This window comes from Pyrus communis, chromosome 5, assembly GCF_963583255.1.
Source record: "Pyrus communis chromosome 5, drPyrComm1.1, whole genome shotgun sequence".
NCBI lineage: Eukaryota > Viridiplantae > Streptophyta > Magnoliopsida > Rosales > Rosaceae > Pyrus > Pyrus communis.
The window spans coordinates 25,598,655-25,619,312 of NC_084807.1; the positions used below are offsets into that span (position 1 = coordinate 25,598,655).

Below are 20,658 nucleotides of genomic sequence, written 5' to 3' on the forward strand. Positions count from 1 at the left end.
GAAAGTATAAATAAACTCTTAAGTGTTAGTCAATCTATCGTTTTGTTGGGATACGAATTCTCCAAAACTAATTTCAACGATCCAAACCGTCAAACTTGTTTGTATATGCTTGGAGATCACATTAACAAAAAATCACAAAAAACAAACATTCAGAGATCAAGTAACGGGACAAAGCTTTTCGACGGTTATAAACAAAAAATTACGATTTAACGGTTATTTTAACTCCGATTTTGATGATTTTTTACAGGTACATTCATTGACCCTATATGAATACAATGAATGAATTTGATCTTCAATTTAAAATATTTACACAAGTGGATACCACAAAATCTATTGTTCTACTTAATGAAAGTATAAATAAAATCTAAGTGTTAGTCAATCTATTGTTTTGTTGGGATACGAATTCTCCAAAACTAATTTCAACGATCCAAACAGTCAAACTTGTTTGTATATGCTTAGAGATCACATCAACAAAAAATCACAAAAAAAAAAACATTCAGAGATCAAGTAACGGGACAAAGCTTTTCGACGGTTATAAACAAAAAATCACGATTTAACGGTTATTTTAACTCCGATTTTGATGATTCATTACAGGTACATTCCTTTATAATTCATTTTTAAAAATTTGTAATCAATGATTTAAGACTTAAATTGAAAAAGAAAAAAAAAGAAAAAAAAAATGACACGATCGGTACTTTGATAACTATTCCACTTAAAGATAATCGCTAAAATTATAGCGACTGATTTTGCAAAAAGTCGCTATCTTCATACCGATCCCTCCCCTTTCAATTTTTATTTTATTTTATTTTGTTAATGTTTCTTTTATTTCTCTTACCATAACAACAAACTATCATATTCGTGTTTTTCAAAATATATTTTTTTTGTGCAAAATATATTATAATTCATTTTTAAAAATTTGTAATCAATGATTTAAGACCTAAATTGAAAAAGAAAAAAAAAGAAAAAAAAAAGAAAATGATACGATCGATACTTTGATAACTATTCTCCTTAAGGATAATCGTTAAAAAATAGCGACTCACATCGCAAAAGGTCGCTATCTTCGTACCGATCCCTCCCTTTTCAATTTTTGTTATATTTTATTTTGTTAATGTTTCTTTTATTTCTCTTACCATAACAACAAACGATCATATTCGTGTTTTTCAAAATATATTTTTTTTGTGCAAAATATATTATAATTCATTTTTAAACATTTGTAATCAATGATTTAAGACTTAAATTAAAAAAGAAAAAAAAAAAAAAATGATACGATCGGTACTTTGATAACTATTCTTCTTAAGGATAATCGCTAATAAAATAGCGACTGATATTGCAAAAAAGTCGCTATATTCATACCGATCCCTCCCTTTTCAAATTTTTATTTTATTTTATTTTGTTAATGTTTCTTTTATTTCTCTTACCATAACAACAAACTTTCATATTCGTGTTTTTCAAAATATATTTTTTTTTGTGCAAAATATACTACAATTCATTTTTTAAAATTTGTAATCAATGATTTAAGACATAAATTGAAAAAGAAAAACAAAGAAAAAAAAAGAAAAAAAAAAGAAAATGATACGATCGATACTTTGATAACTATGCTACTTAAGGATAATCGCTTACCTATTAGCAACTGATATTGCAAAAAGTCGCTATCTTCATACCGATCCCTCCCTTTTCAATTTTTTTTTTAATTTTATTTTGTTAACGTTTCTTTTATTTCTATTACCATAACATCAAACTATCATATTCGTGTTTTTCAAAATATATTTTTTTTGTGCAAAATATATTATAATTCATTTTTAAACATTTGTAATCAATGATTTAAGACTTAAATTGAAAAAGAAAAAAAAAGAAAAAAAAAAAGAAAATGATACGATCGGTACTTTGATAACTATTCTGCATGCGGATAATCGCTAAAAAGTTAGCGACTAACATCGTAAGAGGTAGCTATCTTCGTACCGATCCCTCCCTTTTCAATTTTTTTTATATTTTATTTTGTTAATGTTTCTTTTATTTCTCTTACCATAACAACAAACTATCATATTCGTGTTTTTCAAAATATATTTTTTTTTGTGCAAAATATATTATAATTCATTTTTAAACATTTGTAATCAATGACTTAAGACCTAAATTGAAAAAGAAAAAAAAAGAAAAAAAAAAGAAAATGATACGATCGGTACTTTGATAACTATTCTCCTTAAGGATAATCGTTAAAAATATAGCGACTCATTTAGCAAAAGGTCGCTATCTGCATACCGATCCCTCCCTTTTCAATTTTATTTTATTTTATTTTGTTAATGTTTCTTTTATTTCTCTTACCATAACAACAAACTATCATATTCGTGTTTTTCAAAATATATTTTTTTTGTGCAAAATATATTATAATTCATTTTTAAACATTTGTAATCAATGATTTAAGACTTAAATTGAAAAAGAAAAAAAAAGAAAAAAAAAAGAAAATGATACGATCGGTACTTTGATAACTATTCTTCTTAAGGATAATCGCTAATAAAATAGCGACTGATATCGCAAAAAAGTCTCTATATTCATACCGATCCCTCCCTTTTCAAATTTTTATTTTATTTTATTTTGTTAATGTTTCTTTTATTTCTCTTACCATAACAACAAACTTTCATATTCGTGTTTTTCAAAATATATTTTTTTTTGTGCAAAATATATTATAATTCATTTTTAAACATTTGTAATCAATGACTTAAGACCTAAATTGAAAAAGAATAAAAAAGAATAAAAAAGGAAAATGATACGATCGGCACTTTGATAAGTATTCCGTATGAGGATAATCGGTACAAAGATAGTGACTAATATCGCAAATGGTCGCTATCTTCATACCGATCACTCCCTTTTCAATTTTTATTTTATTTTATTTTGTTAATGTTTCTTTTATTTCTCTTACCATAACAACAAACTATCATATTCGTGTTTTTCAAAATATATTTTTTTTGTGCAAAATATATTATAATTCATTTTTAAACATTTGTAATCAATGATTTAAGACTTAAATTGAAAAAGAAAAAAAAAGAAAAAAAAAGAAAATGATACGATCGGTACTTTGACAACTATTCTTCTTAAGGATAATCGCTAATAAAATAGCGACTGATAACGCAAAAAAGTCTCTATATTCATACCGATCCCTCCCTTTTCAAATTTTTATTTTATTTTATTTTGTTAATGTTTCTTTTATTTCTCTTACCATAACAACAAACTTTCATATTCGTGTTTTTAAAAATATTTTTTTTTTTTTGTTCAAAATATATTATAATTCATTTTTTAAAATTTGTAATCAATGATTTAAGACCTAAATTGAAAAAGAAAAAAAAAAGAAAATGATACGATCGGTACTTTGATAACTATGGTACATTGGAATAATCGCTAACAATATAGCGACTGATTCTGCATAGAGTCGCTATCTTCATACCGATCCATCCCTTTTCAATTTTTTTTTTAATTTTATTTTGTTAATGTTTCCTTTATTTCTCTTACCATAACAACAAACTATCATATTTGTGTTTTTCAAAATATTTTTTTTTTGTGCAAAATATATTATAATTCATTTTTAAAAAATTTGTAATCAATGATTTAAGACTTAAATTGAAAAAGAAAAAAAAAAGAAAATGATACGATCGGTACTTTGATAACTATTCTTCTTAAGGATAATCGCTAAAAAATAGCGACTGATATTTCAAAAAGTCCCTATCTTCATACCGATCCCTCCCTTTTCAATTTTTTTTTAATTTTATTTTGTTAATGTTTCTTTTATTTCTCTTACCATAACAACAAACTATCATATTTGTGTTTTTCAAAATATATTTTTTTTTGTGCAAAATATATTATAATTCATTTTTAAAAATTTGTAATCAATGATTTAAGACTTAAATTGAAAAAGAAAAAAAAAGAAAATGATACGATCGGTACTTTGATAACTATTCTTCTTAAGGATAATCGCTAAAAAATAGCGACTGATATTTCAAAAAGTCGCTATCTTCATACCGATCCCTCCCTTTTCAATTTTTTTTTTAATTTTATTTTGTTAATGTTTCTTTTATTTCTCTTACCATAACAACAAACTATCATATTCGTGTTTTTCAAAATATATTTTTTTTTGTGCAAAATATATTATAATTCATTTTTAAACATTTGTAATCAATGATTTAAGACCTAAATTGAAAAAGAAAAGAAAAAGAAAAAAAAAAAGAAAATGATACGATCGGTACTTTGATAACTATTCTTCTTAAGGATAATCGCTAAAAATATAGCGACTGATATTTCAAAAATTTGCTATCCTCATACCGATCCCTCCCTTTTCAATTTTTTTTTTATTTTATTTTTTTAATGTTTCTTTTATTTCTCTTACCATAACAACAAACTATGATATTCGTGTTTTTCAAAATATATTTTTTTTTGTGCAAAATATATTATAATTCATTTTTAAAAATTTGTAATCAATGATTTAAGACCTAAATTGAAAAAGAAAAAAAAAAGAAAAAAAAAAAGAAAATGATACGATCGGTACTTTGATAACTATGCTACTTTGGGATAATCGCTAAGAAAATAGCGACTGCTTTTGCATAAAGTAGCTATCTACATACCGATCCCTCACTTTTCAATTTTTTTTTTGAATTTTATTTTGTTAATGTTTCCTTTATTTCTATTACCATAACAACAAACTATCATATTTGTGTTTTTCAAAATTTTTTTTTTTTGTGCAAAATATATTATAAAAAAGAATAAAAAAGGAAAATGATACGATCGGCACTTTGATAAGTATTCCCTATGAGGATAATCGGTAAAAAGATAGCGACTAGTATCGCAAATAGTGGCTATCTTCATACCGATCCTTCCCTTTTCAATTTTTATTTTATTTTATTTTGTTAATGTTTCCTTTATTTCTCTTACCATAACAACAAACTATCATATTCGTGTTTTTCAAAATATATTTTTTTTGTGCAAAATATATTATAATTCATTTTTAAACATTTGTAATCAATGATTTAAGACTTAAATTGAAAAAGAAAAAAAAAGAAAAAAAAAAAGAAAATGATACGATCGGTACTTTGATAACTATTCTGCATGCGGATAATCGCTAAAAAGTTAGCGACTAACATCGTAAGAGGTAGCTATCTTCGTACCGATCCCTCCCTTTTCAATTTTTTTTATATTTTATTTTGTTAATGTTTCTTTTATTTCTCTTACCATAACAACAAACTATCATATTTGTGTTTTTCAAAATATATTTTTTTTTGTGCAAAATATATTATAATTCATTTTTAAACATTTGTAATCAATGACTTAAGACCTAAATTGAAAAAGAAAAAAAAAGAAAAAAAAAAGAAAATGATACGATCGGTACTTTGATAACTATTCTTCTTAAGGATAATCGCTAATAAAATAGCGACTGATATCGCAAAAAAGTCTCTGTATTCATACCGATCCCTCCCTTTTCAAATTTTTATTTTGTTAATGTTTCTTTTATTTCTCTTACCATAACAACAAACTTTCATATTCGTGTTTATCAAAATATATTTTTTTTTTGTGCAAAATATATTATAATTCATTTTTTAAAATTTGTAATCAATGATTTAAGACCTAAATTGAAAAAGAAAGAAAAAAGAAAATGATACGATCGGTACTTTGATAACTATGCTACTTTGGGATAATCGCAAGATAAATAGCGACTGATTTTGCATAGAGTCGCTATCTTCATACCGATCCCTCACTTTTCAATTTTTTTTTAATTTTATTTTGTTAATGTTTCCTTTATTTCTCTTACCATAACAACAAACTATCATATTTGTGTTTTTCAAAATATTTTTTTTTGTGCAAAATATATTATAATTCATTTTTAAAAATTTGTAATCAATGATTTAAGACTTAAATTGAAAAAGAAAAAAAAAAGAAAATGATACGATCGGTACTTTGATAACTATTCTTCTTAAGGATAATCGCTAAAAAATAGCGACTGATATTTCAAAAAGTCCCTATCTTCATACCGATCCCTCCCTTTTCAATTGTTTTTTAATTTTATTTTGTTAATGTTTCTTTTATTTCGCTTACCATAACAACAAACTATCATATTCGTGTTTTTCAAAATATATTTTTTTTTGTGCAAAATATATTATAATTCATTTTTAAAAATTTGTAATCAATGATTTAAGACCTAAATTGAAAAAGAAAAGAAAAAGAAAAGAAAAGAAAATGATACGATCGGTACTTTGATAACTATTCTTCTTAAGGATAATCCCTAAAAATATAGCGACTGATATTTCAAAAAGTCGCTATCTTCATACCGATCCCTCCCTTTTCAATTTTTTTTAATTTTATTTTTTTAATGTTTCTTTTATTTCTCTTACCATAACAACAAACTATGATATTCGTGTTTTTCAAAATATTTTTTTTTTGTGCAAAATATATTATAATTCATTTTTAAAAATTTGTAATCAATGATTTAAGACCTAAAAAGAAAAAGAAAAAAAAAGAAAAAAAAAAGAAAATGATACGATCGGTACTTTGATAAGTATTCTCTATAAGGATAATCGCTAAGAAAATAGCGACTAGTATCGCAAATAGTGGCTATCTTCATACCGATCCCTCCCTTTTCAATTTTTATTTTATTTTATTTTGTTAATGTTTCTTTTATTTCTCTTACCATAACAACAAACTATCATATTCGTGTTTTTCAAAATATATTTTTTTTTGTGCAAAATATATTATAATTCATTTTTAAACATTTGTAATCAATGATTTAAGACTTAAATTGAAAAAGAAAAAAAAAAGAAAAAAAAAAGAAAATGATACGATCGGTACTTTGATCTTAAGGATAATCGCTAATAAAATAGCGACTGATATTGCAAAAAAGTCTCTATATTCATACCGATCCCTCCCTTTTCAAATTTTTATTTTATTTTATCTTGTTAATGTTTCTTTTATTTCTCTTACCATAACAACAAACTTTCATATTCGTGTTTATCAAAATATATATTTTTTTTGTGCAAAATATATTATAATTCATTTTTTAAAATTTGTAATCAATGATTTAAGACCTAAATTGAAAAAGAAAAAAAAAAAATGATACGATCGGTACTTTGATAACTATGCTACTTTGGGATAATCGCTAGCAAAATAGCGACTGATTTTGCATAAAGTCGGAGTCACCTATAGTGACCTGTACGACTTATCCATATCTCATCAATCCTGGCTAGCATATAAGTCGGAGTCACCTCTAGTGACCTGTACGACTTATCCATATCTCATCAATCCTGGCTAGCATATAAGTCGAAGTCACCTCTAGTGACCTGTACGACTTATCTATATCTCATCAATCCTGGCTAACATATAGCTCAATAAGTATACCTGCACACGAGTCGGAACCACCTAAAGTGGTCAGTACGACAGGACTGGGTGTAAATAAATACGCTCAAGTGCTACGATCACGTGAAGACTGGGCGAATAATCGCGGGTCACCTACGAGTCAGAACCACCTAAAGTGGTCTGTACGACAGGACTATGCACCTACCTTGGATCCAAGGTGAGCGTAAGGTGCGGGAGGTGAACATCACGTGAAGGACTGTGCCCTGGCCACGGGCGGGAGCACTAACACCGGGGTGCAGGTTTATGAGCTCTCAATGCATCTCAATATAACATGTGCAACTCATGGCAACCAGTACGACAATATCGAAGTTGCCTAACACATAACTGTAGTCATGCTATAACGCAATCGATTCAACTAGTACCATAAACTCACCTGAACTTACCTGGGTGTCCTGAGTTCACCTTTGCACTTGAAAGCATTCCCAATAATTATATGCAAGTAATATACATATTGATATACTATGATGCAATCTAATACTCAACCATGTCGTAGCATGTTCAATTATAAACAATACAGTGAGAAGTGTACAATCAATAACGCATTACTCCCAAACTACTTATTTTCAGGGATAATTATCCATGACGACCCAATTAACATTAATTTAGCTAACTAATTCATAAAACTAAAACTTGCCTTTACCAATTTCCTTCGCCTTACTCAATTTCCCAAGCAAGGCTTTTGTCTCAAATATTTTATGGCTGCATCTAACGTCTCGTTAGACTGCCTACGTACCCTAAATAGGGATCAAGCCATTCGTAGTTCATATAGGTACTTCAAGCATTCACAATAATTATATATGAAAGTAATATACCTAATCAATTTAAAAGTGTCGATAGAACTCTCAATAATATGTACGATAAAAAGGAAAATATCCACTTACTTGGAGTCCACGCTATGATTCTCTAGCGCACACATCGAGGCGTCCTGAATGATTGGTCCATGTGACCAATTATCAAATCACATCTCAGAACTCTTATCCGAAGAGTACGTAATTCACATAAAACACAACCTCAACGACATTCTAAAATAGTTTGATACCCATTGACCACAAGTCAACCGTCGATCAAAGATCGACGGTAGGGTTTACAACCCTGTATAACTTGACCCGGAAGATCCGCATATCAGATTTTCAATCCGCAACTCCCAACGATCCACAATATGTTTCTAGAATAACATACTAAAATTTCATTACGATCCAACGGTCAGATCTCCGCCAATTGCCTAAAACAAGTGGCCATGAACATTTATTTTACTAACTTACAAATCCAATTCAGGAAGATCCGTAAGTCGGATTCCTGATCCGTAAATTCCTATGATCTTTAAATATTAATTATTATAATATATCCCATTTTGGTGACGATCCAACGGTCAGATCATCGATTCACATTTTTAACAAGTAACGTATCGTAACGAATTTAGGTTCCAACTATCAACCTACGTCATTCAAATGAAAAAACTGACTTCAAGACATTTGACATAGCCTAAAAATAGCATTGACGGCCCACTGGCCACGCGCCGCCGCACGCGCCGCCGCGAGTGGCGGTCGGCCGCCCCGACTCGCCGGAAAATCCAACTATTTCCAAAAATTCTCAAACTTCACAGAAATGAAGATCTCAGTGAGTGGAGCAACTTTCATACCTTCTACGAAGTCCAAAAGTGGACGGAAGATGGTCAATTTTGCCCACGAAGCTGGCGGGTGCCTAAAACTTCCCGACGTCGATTCGTCGTCTACGGTGGTCCAACGGGGTCAAGGTTGGTTGGGTTTTTCTCCTGGGATGATGGGCTACAAAGCCCAAGTGGTGGCATCGGCCATCGCTTTGCCGATTTGCCGGAAAATCGAAAAGGGTGGCCGGAGCACCATTGATTTTCGGCAACTTTCGTGGCCTCAAACCGCTCCATACCATGGTTAATCAAGGTGGTTCTTGGGTGGGTTTTGTAGAGGGAAATGAGAGCTTCAAGATGGTGGTGGTGGCATCGAAAAACTCCACCGGAGTTAGCCGGCATCGGCCTTGGAAAATGGGTGGTCGTGCATGTCGGATCACGGTTTTGGGGAAGCTGCCAGCTTCTCTCTCTCTTCTCCTAAATTTCTGATTGCTCCTCCCTTTCTTTTTGTCGATTGGTCCCTTATTTTCTTGCTTAAAAACTGATTGGTTAGTCTTCCCACAAGGTGGGAGTTCAAATAATTTAACTACCTTTAAATAACCAATTTCAAACGTCCGTAACTATACCGTTATAATCCGGACGCGCAAACGGCTTTCGCCTATACATTCGTACCAACGAGTACTACGAGGATATGCTAAAAGAATAAGTCCCACATCTCTCAAGTCGATGGTCAACGGAAGTCAAAGTCCTTACCTCTAGGGCAATTTCGTAAATTCACGCTTTTAAAATAAAATAAAAACGTAAAATTTGGAACGGGTTGTCACATTTGTAATCAATGATTTAAGACCTAAATTGAAAAAGAAAAAAAAAGAAAAAAAAAAGAAAATGATACGATCGGTACTTTGATAACTATTCTGCATACGGATAATCGCTAAAAAGATAGCGACTAACATCGTAAGAGGTCGCTATCTTCGTACCGATCCCTCTCTTTTCAATTTTTTTTATATTTTATTTTGTTAATGTTTCTTTTATTTCTCTTACCATAACAACAAACTATCATATTCGTGTTTTTCAAAATATATTTTTTTTTGTGCAAAATATATTATAATTCATTTTTAAACATTTGTAATCAATGACTTAAGACCTAAATTGAAAAAGAAAAAAAAAGAAAAATAAAAGAAAATGATACGATTGGTACTTTGATAACTATTCTCCTTAAGGATAATCGTTAAAAATATAGCGACTCATTTAGCAAAAGGTCGCTATCTGCATACCGATCCCTCCCTTTTCAATTTTATTTTATTTTATTTTGTTAATGTTTCTTTTATTTCTCTTACCATAACAACAAACTATCATATTCGTGTTTTTCAAAATATATTTTTTTTTGTGCAAAATATATTATAATTCATTTTTAAACATTTGTAATCAATGACTTAAGACCTAAATTGAAAAAGAAAAAAAAAGAATAAAAAAGGAAAATGATACGATCGGTACTTTGATAAGTATTCTGTATAAGGATAATCGCTAAGAAAATAGCGACTAATATCGCAAATAGTCGCTATCTTCATACCGATCCCTCCCTTTTCAATTTTTATTTTATTTTATTTTGTTAATGTTTCTTTTATTTCTCTTACCATAACAACAAACTATCATATTCGTGTTTTTCAAAATATATTTTTTTTGTGCAAAATATATTATAATTCATTTTTAAACATTTGTAATCAATGATTTAAGACCTAAATTTAAAGATATTTTTCTATTTTCTCACTTGAAGATCGAATTTATTTTAATATATTTTGCACAAAAAAAATATATTTTGAAAAACACGAATATGATTTGGTTTTTCTATACTTAGTTTATGCAGAAGAGAGTTCTGACGTGGAAAACCTTACTGAAAACATCTTCAACATAACTCTTCAAGGCAATAGATGAAGCCAAAGTTTCAATACAATTTCATGATGATCGATGTAAATTGAAGATTTTGTAGATAGAGGTGTAAACTTTTGAGAAAGACTTACAATCTTGAAAACAAAAACTCTTTCATTTTGCATATCCTTGCACATTTAATATTTGTAATAGATTAGTAGTGTATGTATTATTTTTTTATTAGGCTCTTATTTTCGAATGTAGATATAGTACTTAAACGACAAATGTTTTAATGTTTTGAAGTAATATTTATGTGGCAATGTGTGATATGTGCAAATTTAAAAAAAAAAATATTTTTTTCTTAACGGGTCATAACGGGTCGGGTCACTTTACCCGTTGGGTAAAGTGACCCGACCTGTTAAGGACCCGTTAAGATAACGGGTGTGACACGACACGACCCGTTAAGATAACAGGTGTTACACGAAAACGACACGAACACGACAGACACGACCCGTTTGCCAGGCCTATCGTTGGCGCATTCATCATAGAAACTCCAGCTTCGTACTATCATAAACACCATACATTTGCTATGTATTACGAAATTTTCCTTTCATCTTTTGCTTTTTCTCATCAAAAAATTAAGGTTGAACTCAGCAGGCTTTGTGGTTCGAAAATCTAATGGAATCTTTGAGAGAAGGGTGAGATTGTTAACTTTGGGTTAATGGAGAGTTGACAAAAATGTTAATTTTGGGCTTGAATTCTAACGAACTTCACCACAAGGATTTAAATCCGATTTTTTTTCACCACCGGGGTAATCTTCTGTTTATCCTATCATCACGGGGACCATTAATCCAATTTAGCCACTAAATTATATTGCATCAAATGAACGAATATATTTTTTTGTATTGACAAGGATAGATATAACCGTTAAGAGATGGAGAATCCGTTATCCGGTGGGTATGATTATGGATAATTACGATGATTAATTTGCGGTTATGGATATGATTAATTTTCATGGTAATTGGGATAGATATAACATTTTTGTCCCGAAATCGAACCGTTGCCATCCCTATCACTACCACATGTTTGTTTGATACTTTTTCAAAGTGAGACTCTTCATAAACACTCTCTGCTATCTTATGTTTTTGGTACAATACTTTATAATGTTTGCATGAAAATTATGCTAAAAACATTTGATGGCAAAGAATTCATTGATAGTTCCACTTATGAAAGAGTTTCCATAACATTTCTCATTTGTATATATGATGGGTAATGCTAAGGAGACTAAATTTGAATACAAAACTAATAAACTAAATGATGTGTCACAAATAAAATGAGCACGTTTATCAATGTTTAAGTAATAAATTAATCATCAATTTCTACATTCCTTAGTTTCTAAAATTTTATCTCCAAATCTAGTCTCCTAACATTACCCTGAATGAAATCTCTCTAATTTTGAGATTAGGAGTGTCAGCAAGATTCTCTCGCCATCGCAATTCCAGCAGGATTGATTGGCAACTGCCATTAACTTTAATTGATTATATCATTACACTTCTCTTTGGGCTTTTGCCCTTTTTATTTATTATTTACTTAACAAAAAAAAAAAAAAAGTTAAGCTCGGTATACTATGTTTATTTTATTACACAAATCGAAAGAAATTAACAAGAAGAAGCAACCCACTAGCAAGGAAAAGGTGGTGTGAACATTACTTTAGTCTAAAGTAGGAGGGGAAATCGCACTATTCATATGAACAGGGTTTTGGACCACATTTCAGTTTATTTACGAAGCTGCCACTATCTCTCTCTGCCGCTGATCTTGATGCCGCGTGTTGATGATCGTGGAAAGGCAGGGTGCGATCGTCACTTTACCATTCTCTTCCTCCCCTCTTTCTCCCTCAGATCCCATTCTCTTCATCATTCTCTTTCTCTCTCCCTCAGTTTCAATCTGCTCACCTAAAATCCCCAGATCGAACATCATCCATCTCAAATAAAAAAACCTTCCCCCCTTTAAAACCTATAGAATCAGCACTCATGGAATAATCATGGATTTTTGTTTAGGTAATTTGATTTTTTCCTCTTCTGTAATTTGTTTTTGTTAGTTTATTGTTCCTGAATTTTAATTTTTCTGTTTTCTGACTTGGAAGAGTCGACCTTCAGGTGATAAAATCATGATGTGACCATCACATCTCAAAACGATGAAATCGCACAGGGCTTTGTTGATTTCTGTCAACTCCGACCACGACCAGTGTCGGGTAAGCTATCGACTACCCCATCTTCATCTTCTTTTTCTTCTTCTGCTTCTCCATGCGCATTCCAGTTTGACTGTTTGTGTTTTGGATGCATCTTGATTTCCTTAGTATGTTTAGACGGTTCGGATGCGCCTAATAAACCAACCTAATTTGCCTCGCGCGTTTAGTCATCTCCTTCCTTCGTCTATAACCTCACGCAGAGACAGAGTTCCCCCAAAACCCTAAACGCCCAAAGGTAATTTTGTTTAATTTTTCAATTAGTTTTAATTATCTGGCGAATCCCTAGCATAAATTCATTCTTTTTCTACTCTAAATGCGTATAATTTTTTGTTTTAATTTTTTGCAGTATTGATCACAAAGCTACGGAGCTGAAATTGCAAACGTTATCCATGGCTCGCTTCAAAAATGTAAGCTTGAAATTTTTTAGGTTCTGTTTGGTTGTTGAGAAAACTGAATCAAAGAGGGTTTCTTTTTTTGTTAATTTACTCGAAAACGTAGTTGATTGTTGTGTTTCTGAAAATTTGAAAACAGAAGAAGAAGGTGTTTGTGAAGTTGGTTTCGACGAAATGATGTTTGATATGGTTAAACATATATATTCAAGATTTTGATCTCTGTGTGATTTGGCAATACTACTTTTCACCTAATATTCCTCTCTCTCTCTCTCTCTCTCTCTCTCTCTCTCATGAAGTCGCTGATTGCATTAAAAAAAAGGTTCCCAGTTAATCAAGTATAGCCGAAAAGGGAAGCCAAAACTTTGTCCATTCAGAATTTCTACTATGAGTAATTTCCTTTACATTAGGATATTGGATTCATTTCATACTAATAAGTTTTTTATCTTACATCTTCTTCCAGCCGCGTATCTCCACGATCATTACTAGATATCTTAACCGCTTGAATGGCTTCATTTTTCGTATCTTTAACAGGATGAAACCACACTAATCTGGTTTAGGGATTTAGGGTTTTTGAGTTAGTTTTTGTGTAGGTCATTTTTTGATTTTAGGCACACTATAATCGATTACGGGTTTTGGGATCCTAAACACTTTGAAATGGTTCCAGAAAAGACATCTTTCTAAAGGCGAGTAGTGACACTGTAAATTTCCTCAACCAATCTTCACTGGAATTTTCTCCGTCATCCTATATATTGCAGCATTAACACATTTGATAACAAATTTTCAGTTTCTGGCCACTTAAGATGGCAGGAAAATGGACACAATAAATTATCCATGGTCTTTATCATAGCTGAAAATTGGAAAGTGCCTGAAATTATTAGTTATTAAACTCTTCCTTTTTGTTTGAAATGCAGGTGGTGTTGGACAAATGGGATAAAAGAAATGGTTGTTGACTGGAAAGTTATCTGAAAATAATGGAAAGAAAATTTTCTGCATCGTTATTCTTTAATTGTATGATAATGTTTTCAATGTTTTAGATTACATTGATCTGTATTATTTTAAAGAATATATAAAGATTAGTTTATAGGTGTATGCACTTAATATTGGATATATGGTATTTTTCAGGTTATTTGACATACAATTGCATATAATCTCAATTTTCTCCTGCAGATTTTATCTGAGCTTCGGAATCGTTGAAAAATTTGTCTAAATAATAAATTAATTGAAATGGTTATTAGTAATGAATGAGGTGTTTACTGTGTTTTTTTGGTGTGTACAGAGCCAATGGTATGTTGCTAACGAAGGTAAAAACAAGATGCAGTTTGCTGCATATAGAAACGGAGGTTAGTTTGATTCCAACTCCTTTTTTCAGTTTATTTGAATAGAAAATTGGTAAGTTCGAGTCCAATTTGATTATTTCTTGCTTTTCTGCTGCCTGTCTGCTCTCCCCCTTTCTTGCTGCTGTCCCCCTTTCTTGTTGCCGTCCATTGCTGTAAAAAAAAAAAAAAAAAAAAAAACCATTTGCCAAACCCACCAAAGCCACAAGAAAAGACAAGTAGAATTTTATATTCTCTGCCCACTTTTATTCATGATTGCTGTTGGCTTCCATTTTTTAGAAAGGAAAAGTCCCGCTCTTCTTGGACAGTACCATCTTTCTCAAAACATGGATTCGGAAAGACATCTGACATAATTTATTTTGAGTCTAAATTATTAAATTAGGAGAGCTAAGAAGATATTAATAACTCTGATTTTCTCTTTTGGCTACCACCTTGCTCCCCATTTCTCTTTTTCCTCCTGCTCTGTTACTTTTTCAGTGTTACAACCTCTATGCAAAAAACACATTGTATGTGTTTTGCATGTTTTTGTTCATGCTTCTATTCTTTTTTGTCATTGTGGTGACTCTGAATGGAATTCTCAGTTATCTATTCCTCTACAATACATGATACATCTTATTTTTGTTCATTGACAGATGACGCCACATGCTTGAGATTTTTATGCCATCACTCTGTTGGTTCTTTTGTGATTGTTATTATTTGTTTTAAAATGTGTATGATGTGTGTGCACAGATTAGAGCAGAGATCTATGATTTAAATTCAAAATAATCCTCACATCAAACTTAGTTAAGTTCAATGTTGTTTTTTGAAACTTTGTATGCTGTTACCAATAACATTATGTATTTAAATCTAACTAATAATGTTAAGTAATAAAACGACGTAACAAAACAACATTCATTGAGACACGCCAAAAACAAGAATCTTCATTAATGTTATTAATAAACCAATCAATATTTCATAATTTTTTGCATGTAAGTGTACTAATATCGATCCAAAGCCGCATGGCCTACCTGTGTGGTCAAATCTTTTGATATAACAATCACTCGATGTTTTCAATGTACATAGCATTAATCTTTAGTACATTAATTCAAATAAAATTGTGGCTCAAGGGAACAATTAATGATCCACATGGCATCAAAGTATCTTACTCAATTGTATATTACACATGTGTATTGCATTATGTGTGTGCGAATACCTTTTTTCACCGTCAATCTATATTAGTTTTGAATTCTGAGTTGATTTAACTAACATGTTTCTTTTTATTTCAGATTCATTTGGTTCTCGCTAAATGAATCAAAGATCATAAGACTAGAACCAATGGTTTCCAAAAAAGGTTGGTTCTTGAATATTTTCATTTATGCTTTTTCAGTTCTTTGAATGGACTTCCTATAATCCAAAATGAGCTATTGAACAACTCTTTTGCTACATTGTGTTTGCAAATCAATATTTAGGCTAATAATTGAAGGATGATTCTTTTTTGTTGAAAAATGTAATCTGAATTCTTAAACTGTGGTGGTTAATGTGGTTTTTAGGTGAATTTTTCGGGTGGGGAAGAAGGGGTGGGTGGGGGCTTTAAATTGTTATTCTCAATTGGTATATAAATATGTGCAAATCATGGATATCATGGAAGAATTCAAATGTTTTTTTCTGCATTAGGTTGGAGAGCATGATCATTTTCTGTTTACACATCACAAAGTTTGTTTTGAGTACTTCTCACGCCATTGAGGCACAAATGTTCTTCCTGCATTAGTTAATGTTTTTTATATCAAAATTTAATAAATTCAATTTTCCTTTGTATCCAAATATGTATTAAAGTAATTGTGATTGAAGTTTGTTTATGTCTGCTTTCCAAGATTTATTTTTTGTTTACATGTCGTACTCCGTTTATGAATGGTTTTTGGTTAACTGAAAGAATGCTTTTCATTCTTGGTTTTCAGGACTTTATCTACCGTTTACAAGTCAACCCCATAATACCAAAGTACAAGAGAAGCAAAGATTTGAGGTGATTTTTGCTCTAACTTATTTAGATTTTATATTCTGGGTTAATTATCAGCCGGATTCTGTTGCTAGATTTAGAATTGTAATTTGGTACCACTGTTGCCACCTGCCGCTTCAGTTTTCACATCCAAATGCCACAAAATGCTAATTTTAAATTCTAGGTTATGGGTAAGCATTATTATTTGGAGGCACAAATTATTTTCAGCCGCTAAACCAAGTTCTAAATCTTTTTTTGTGTAGTTTACATTAGGCTATCCAAGCCCTATTTTAAATGTATGATTGGTTTGTGTGAAATGAATGAAAAAGAGAGTCAGAATACCCTGTGAGATGACTGATTCCAGAAACCATTTTAAATAAAACATATCAAAAGTGTTGAACGGAGAGCTAAAAGATTATTTGGATGGAAAACAGATTTCACTTTGTTTTCTTTACTCAAAGTGCTTTTATTTAATCCGGTTCTGTTTCGGTTGCGTAGTTCGTGGTTCGCAGCGACTAAGAATTGTTTCCTAAGAAATCTATTGAGCTAAGTTCTTTTGGTGGGAAATTAGGGTTGCTGATGTTAGCAATGGATTGAGTCTTTCTGTTTGGTATGATTATATCTCTGAACAAGCATTAATAAATAGAACGATTTTGATCAATAATTTTATTCGGTCAAGATTCAAACTCCCATTGTAGAGCAAACTATAACTCAAACTCCCATTGCAGAACAAACTAGAAGTCAAACTCCCATTCCAGATCAAACTATGAGTCACACCCCCATTTCAGAGCAAACTGGGAACGAGGAGAAGCAATAGGGCATGGCTATTTCCGGGGCATCAGTCGTTTTGAGATTCTGGTGTAATTAGGTTTGAACATTCTGCTCCTCTGCTTCTTGATTTATATATATCTCGAATTTCTCTCAATTGCTAATGGATTTATCTTCTTGGGAAATTTCAGAAAGTCAGGTCGTGTGAGGAAGAAGGTGGTTTGTTGCCATTTTTAGGTATATAATTATGTGCCCTGATAGCATATTCAAAGCCTATTTAGTTATATGGGTTTTTTTATTTATCTTTCTAAAGCTTTTGTGCCTGGATTTTAAATATGTGATTGATAATTACGTAGCACGATAATTGTCAAGCATTTGATCGTTATTCATGAATACAAAATCTTCATTCACAAATCACAAGTATATGATGAGCTATTTAGAAATTCAGCATTTCCGTCATCCAATTCAATAGCATTGGGGATACTATGCTAGAATTCTATTACAGCTCCAGTTAAGAGATGTGAAGCATGAAGAATATCTCTTTAGGAAGTGTTAGCTAATCTGGTTAATTGGTCAACGAAATTAGCCATTTCTGTCATCTAGATTGGATAAGCTAGGAAGAATGTTAGAATGATTGGCCATATTCGTCAGCCCTACGTTTTTTTATTGCATAATGATGGAATTGACACGTCATTTAGTCATAGTAATTGATGTAATAAGTACGTATCAACTGCCGCATTCACTCATCTATTCTTCTCTTCATTTAGGTAAAATGTATCTTATTCGTGCAGTTCAAGGTGATGCATTCAAGTCCCACAGCAACGCGCGGGCACATTTTCTAGTCAGAGCCAAAGTCAATGATGGATGAAGCCGATCCGAATTGAGGAACTTGGAGGGAAACAGGGGTAAAGGTGGAAGAAAATAGGGGGAAAAGATGGAAAAGGTGGAAGATGGAAGGAAACACGGGGAAAAAATGGAAAGTAGGTGGAAGGAAGGAGGAATCGGAGAAAGAGGAAAAAACCAAAACTCCACCTCTGTATACTATATATTACATAAATGAATTCAAGGGAAATCAATTCTTGCAAGAAGCTTAACATAATCTGCCAGGATGGATTCGAGACTGTCTGAGGCTTCTAAAACAGGAGATATCCAGCTCTTGCACCAGTTGATGGCAGAGAATCCACTTTTGCTCCATAACCTTGCCCTAACTTCCATCGAGAACCCGCTACATGATAAACAAGTAGAAATATAGTTAAAGTACAAATGTGATTGTAATCCTAATTATATTGTATTCCTAACTTGTAGGGATAATATCTTGTTGTGCAAGGAATGTAATTGTATATATTCTTATTCACATATCAATGAAATAAATTTTTAGCCCATATATCTTCTTCTACATGGTATACAGAGCAGGTTTCAAAACCCTAGCTTTTCTTTAAATTTTTTTTTCGGCAACCTTCTTTCTACCATTCCTGTTCTTCCATGATAGGAGACTCTGATAGCAGTACCCCCTTTTACCTTCACCATTTTGATCACCCTAACCTTGTTCTTGTCTCCAAAAAATTAAATGGAGATAATTATACAACCTGGAAGTGCGGTATGGAGATTTCCTTGAGCGCCAAGAACAAACTTGGTTTTATTAATGGCGATATTGAGGAGCCATCCTCCTCCGAGGATCCTGATATGCACGCTACTTGGCGCCGCTGCAAAAACATGATTCTTTCTTGGCTTCTTCATTCTTTGGAGCCGGATCTTGCCAAGTCCGTCCTCTTTTCCACCACTGCCAAAGTCGTATGGGACGACCTTTGCGAACGGTTCTCCCAAAGCAACGCCCCCCCATCTTCCAACTCAACCGTGAACTCGCCACCATCTCCCAAGGTACTTTCTCCGTCTCCACCTATTTCATTCGCCTCAAAGGCCTTTGGGACGAACTTGCCTCGTACAACGAACATTGCACCTATTCTTGTGGCATAAAGAATAACCGGCAACAACTTATGCAATTCCTCATGGGGCTTAATGAGTCTTTCGCTGCTGTTCAGGATCAAATCTTTTTTATGAACCCTATTGCCACTGTTCGCCAAGCTTGTTCCTCGGTTTCTCATGCTGAAAAATAGTGCTCGTTGAGCTCCCTCCGTTCTGCAGACCAACCTGCAGCCATGACGGTTCGTGGATCTTCCGTGCTTCCTCTAACCATCTTCATTTCCACTGCATCTATTACAACTATGACTTTCACAACCTCGAAAATTGCCACAAACTTCACGATTATCTTGTTGGTCATCATCTGCATGGACAACCGTAGAGGCCACCTCGTCGCTCCTCCACGTCCACTGCATCTGCTGGTTCTTCACGCATCAATGGCGCTGCCAATCCTGCCCATAACACTAACAATGCTAGTCTTCAGCCCAACAACAGCCATCAGGCCCGTAATTCTACAGTACTTCATTCAGCTCATCACGTGCAAGGCCATCCCACTTTGCATGATGTGCAGGTTGCGATGCCACACCTCTCAGCTGAACAACATTCTCGTGTCCTTGCTACCCTAAGAGACACCGCAGACTCTTATTCGGCTCTTCAGGCCTATGCCGTTTTTAGTGATGACTTCCAAAGTTTTGTTACTCGTAGTTTCTCGTTATGGTCAATTGATCCTTGACAGCTGAGCTACAGATCATATTACTTATTTCGCTTCATGTTTGGTTAATACTTCTGCTTTGCATTTGCCACCTGTTTCTTTGCCTAGTGGTGTTACCGCTCCAATTACTTTAACTGGCACTCTTCGTTTAAATTCCTCGGTTAAATTGAAAGATATTTTATGTAGCCCTAATTTTAAAGTGGACCTTTTATCGGTTGGTAAGCTTACAGATGGATTATCGTGTTCCGTAACATTCCTTCATTCTTGGTGTGTTTTGTAGGACTTGGTTTCAAAGGTGATGATTGATGTGGGTAAGCGACATGGCAATCTATATTACCTCGTGGCCCTTGCCTCCTCTATCCCTACACCTCAACCTCTATGCAACATCATCACCATCTCGTCCTCTTTATGGCATAGGCGCCATAGTCACCCTTCCTCTACTCATTTACAAGCTTTAGCT

At 32.2% G+C, this 20,658-nt stretch overlaps 1 long non-coding RNA gene across 2 annotated transcripts; it reads left to right on the plus strand.

Moving 5' to 3' along the window:
• The first annotated feature begins 12,775 nt into the window (after positions 1–12,775).
• Positions 12,776–17,637, plus strand: LOC137733699 (uncharacterized). Of its 2 annotated transcripts, none has more exons than XR_011068522.1 (9): positions 12,776–12,912; positions 12,999–13,106; positions 13,212–13,338; positions 13,450–13,510; positions 14,407–14,503; positions 14,772–14,835; positions 16,095–16,159; positions 16,764–16,828; positions 17,530–17,637. It is a non-coding gene; the product is annotated as an uncharacterized lncRNA (long non-coding RNA). The 2 variants fall into 2 exon arrangements; XR_011068523.1 differs by having other exon boundaries at positions 12,811–12,912; positions 13,012–13,106.
• The last annotated feature ends 3,021 nt before the right edge of the window (positions 17,638–20,658 follow it).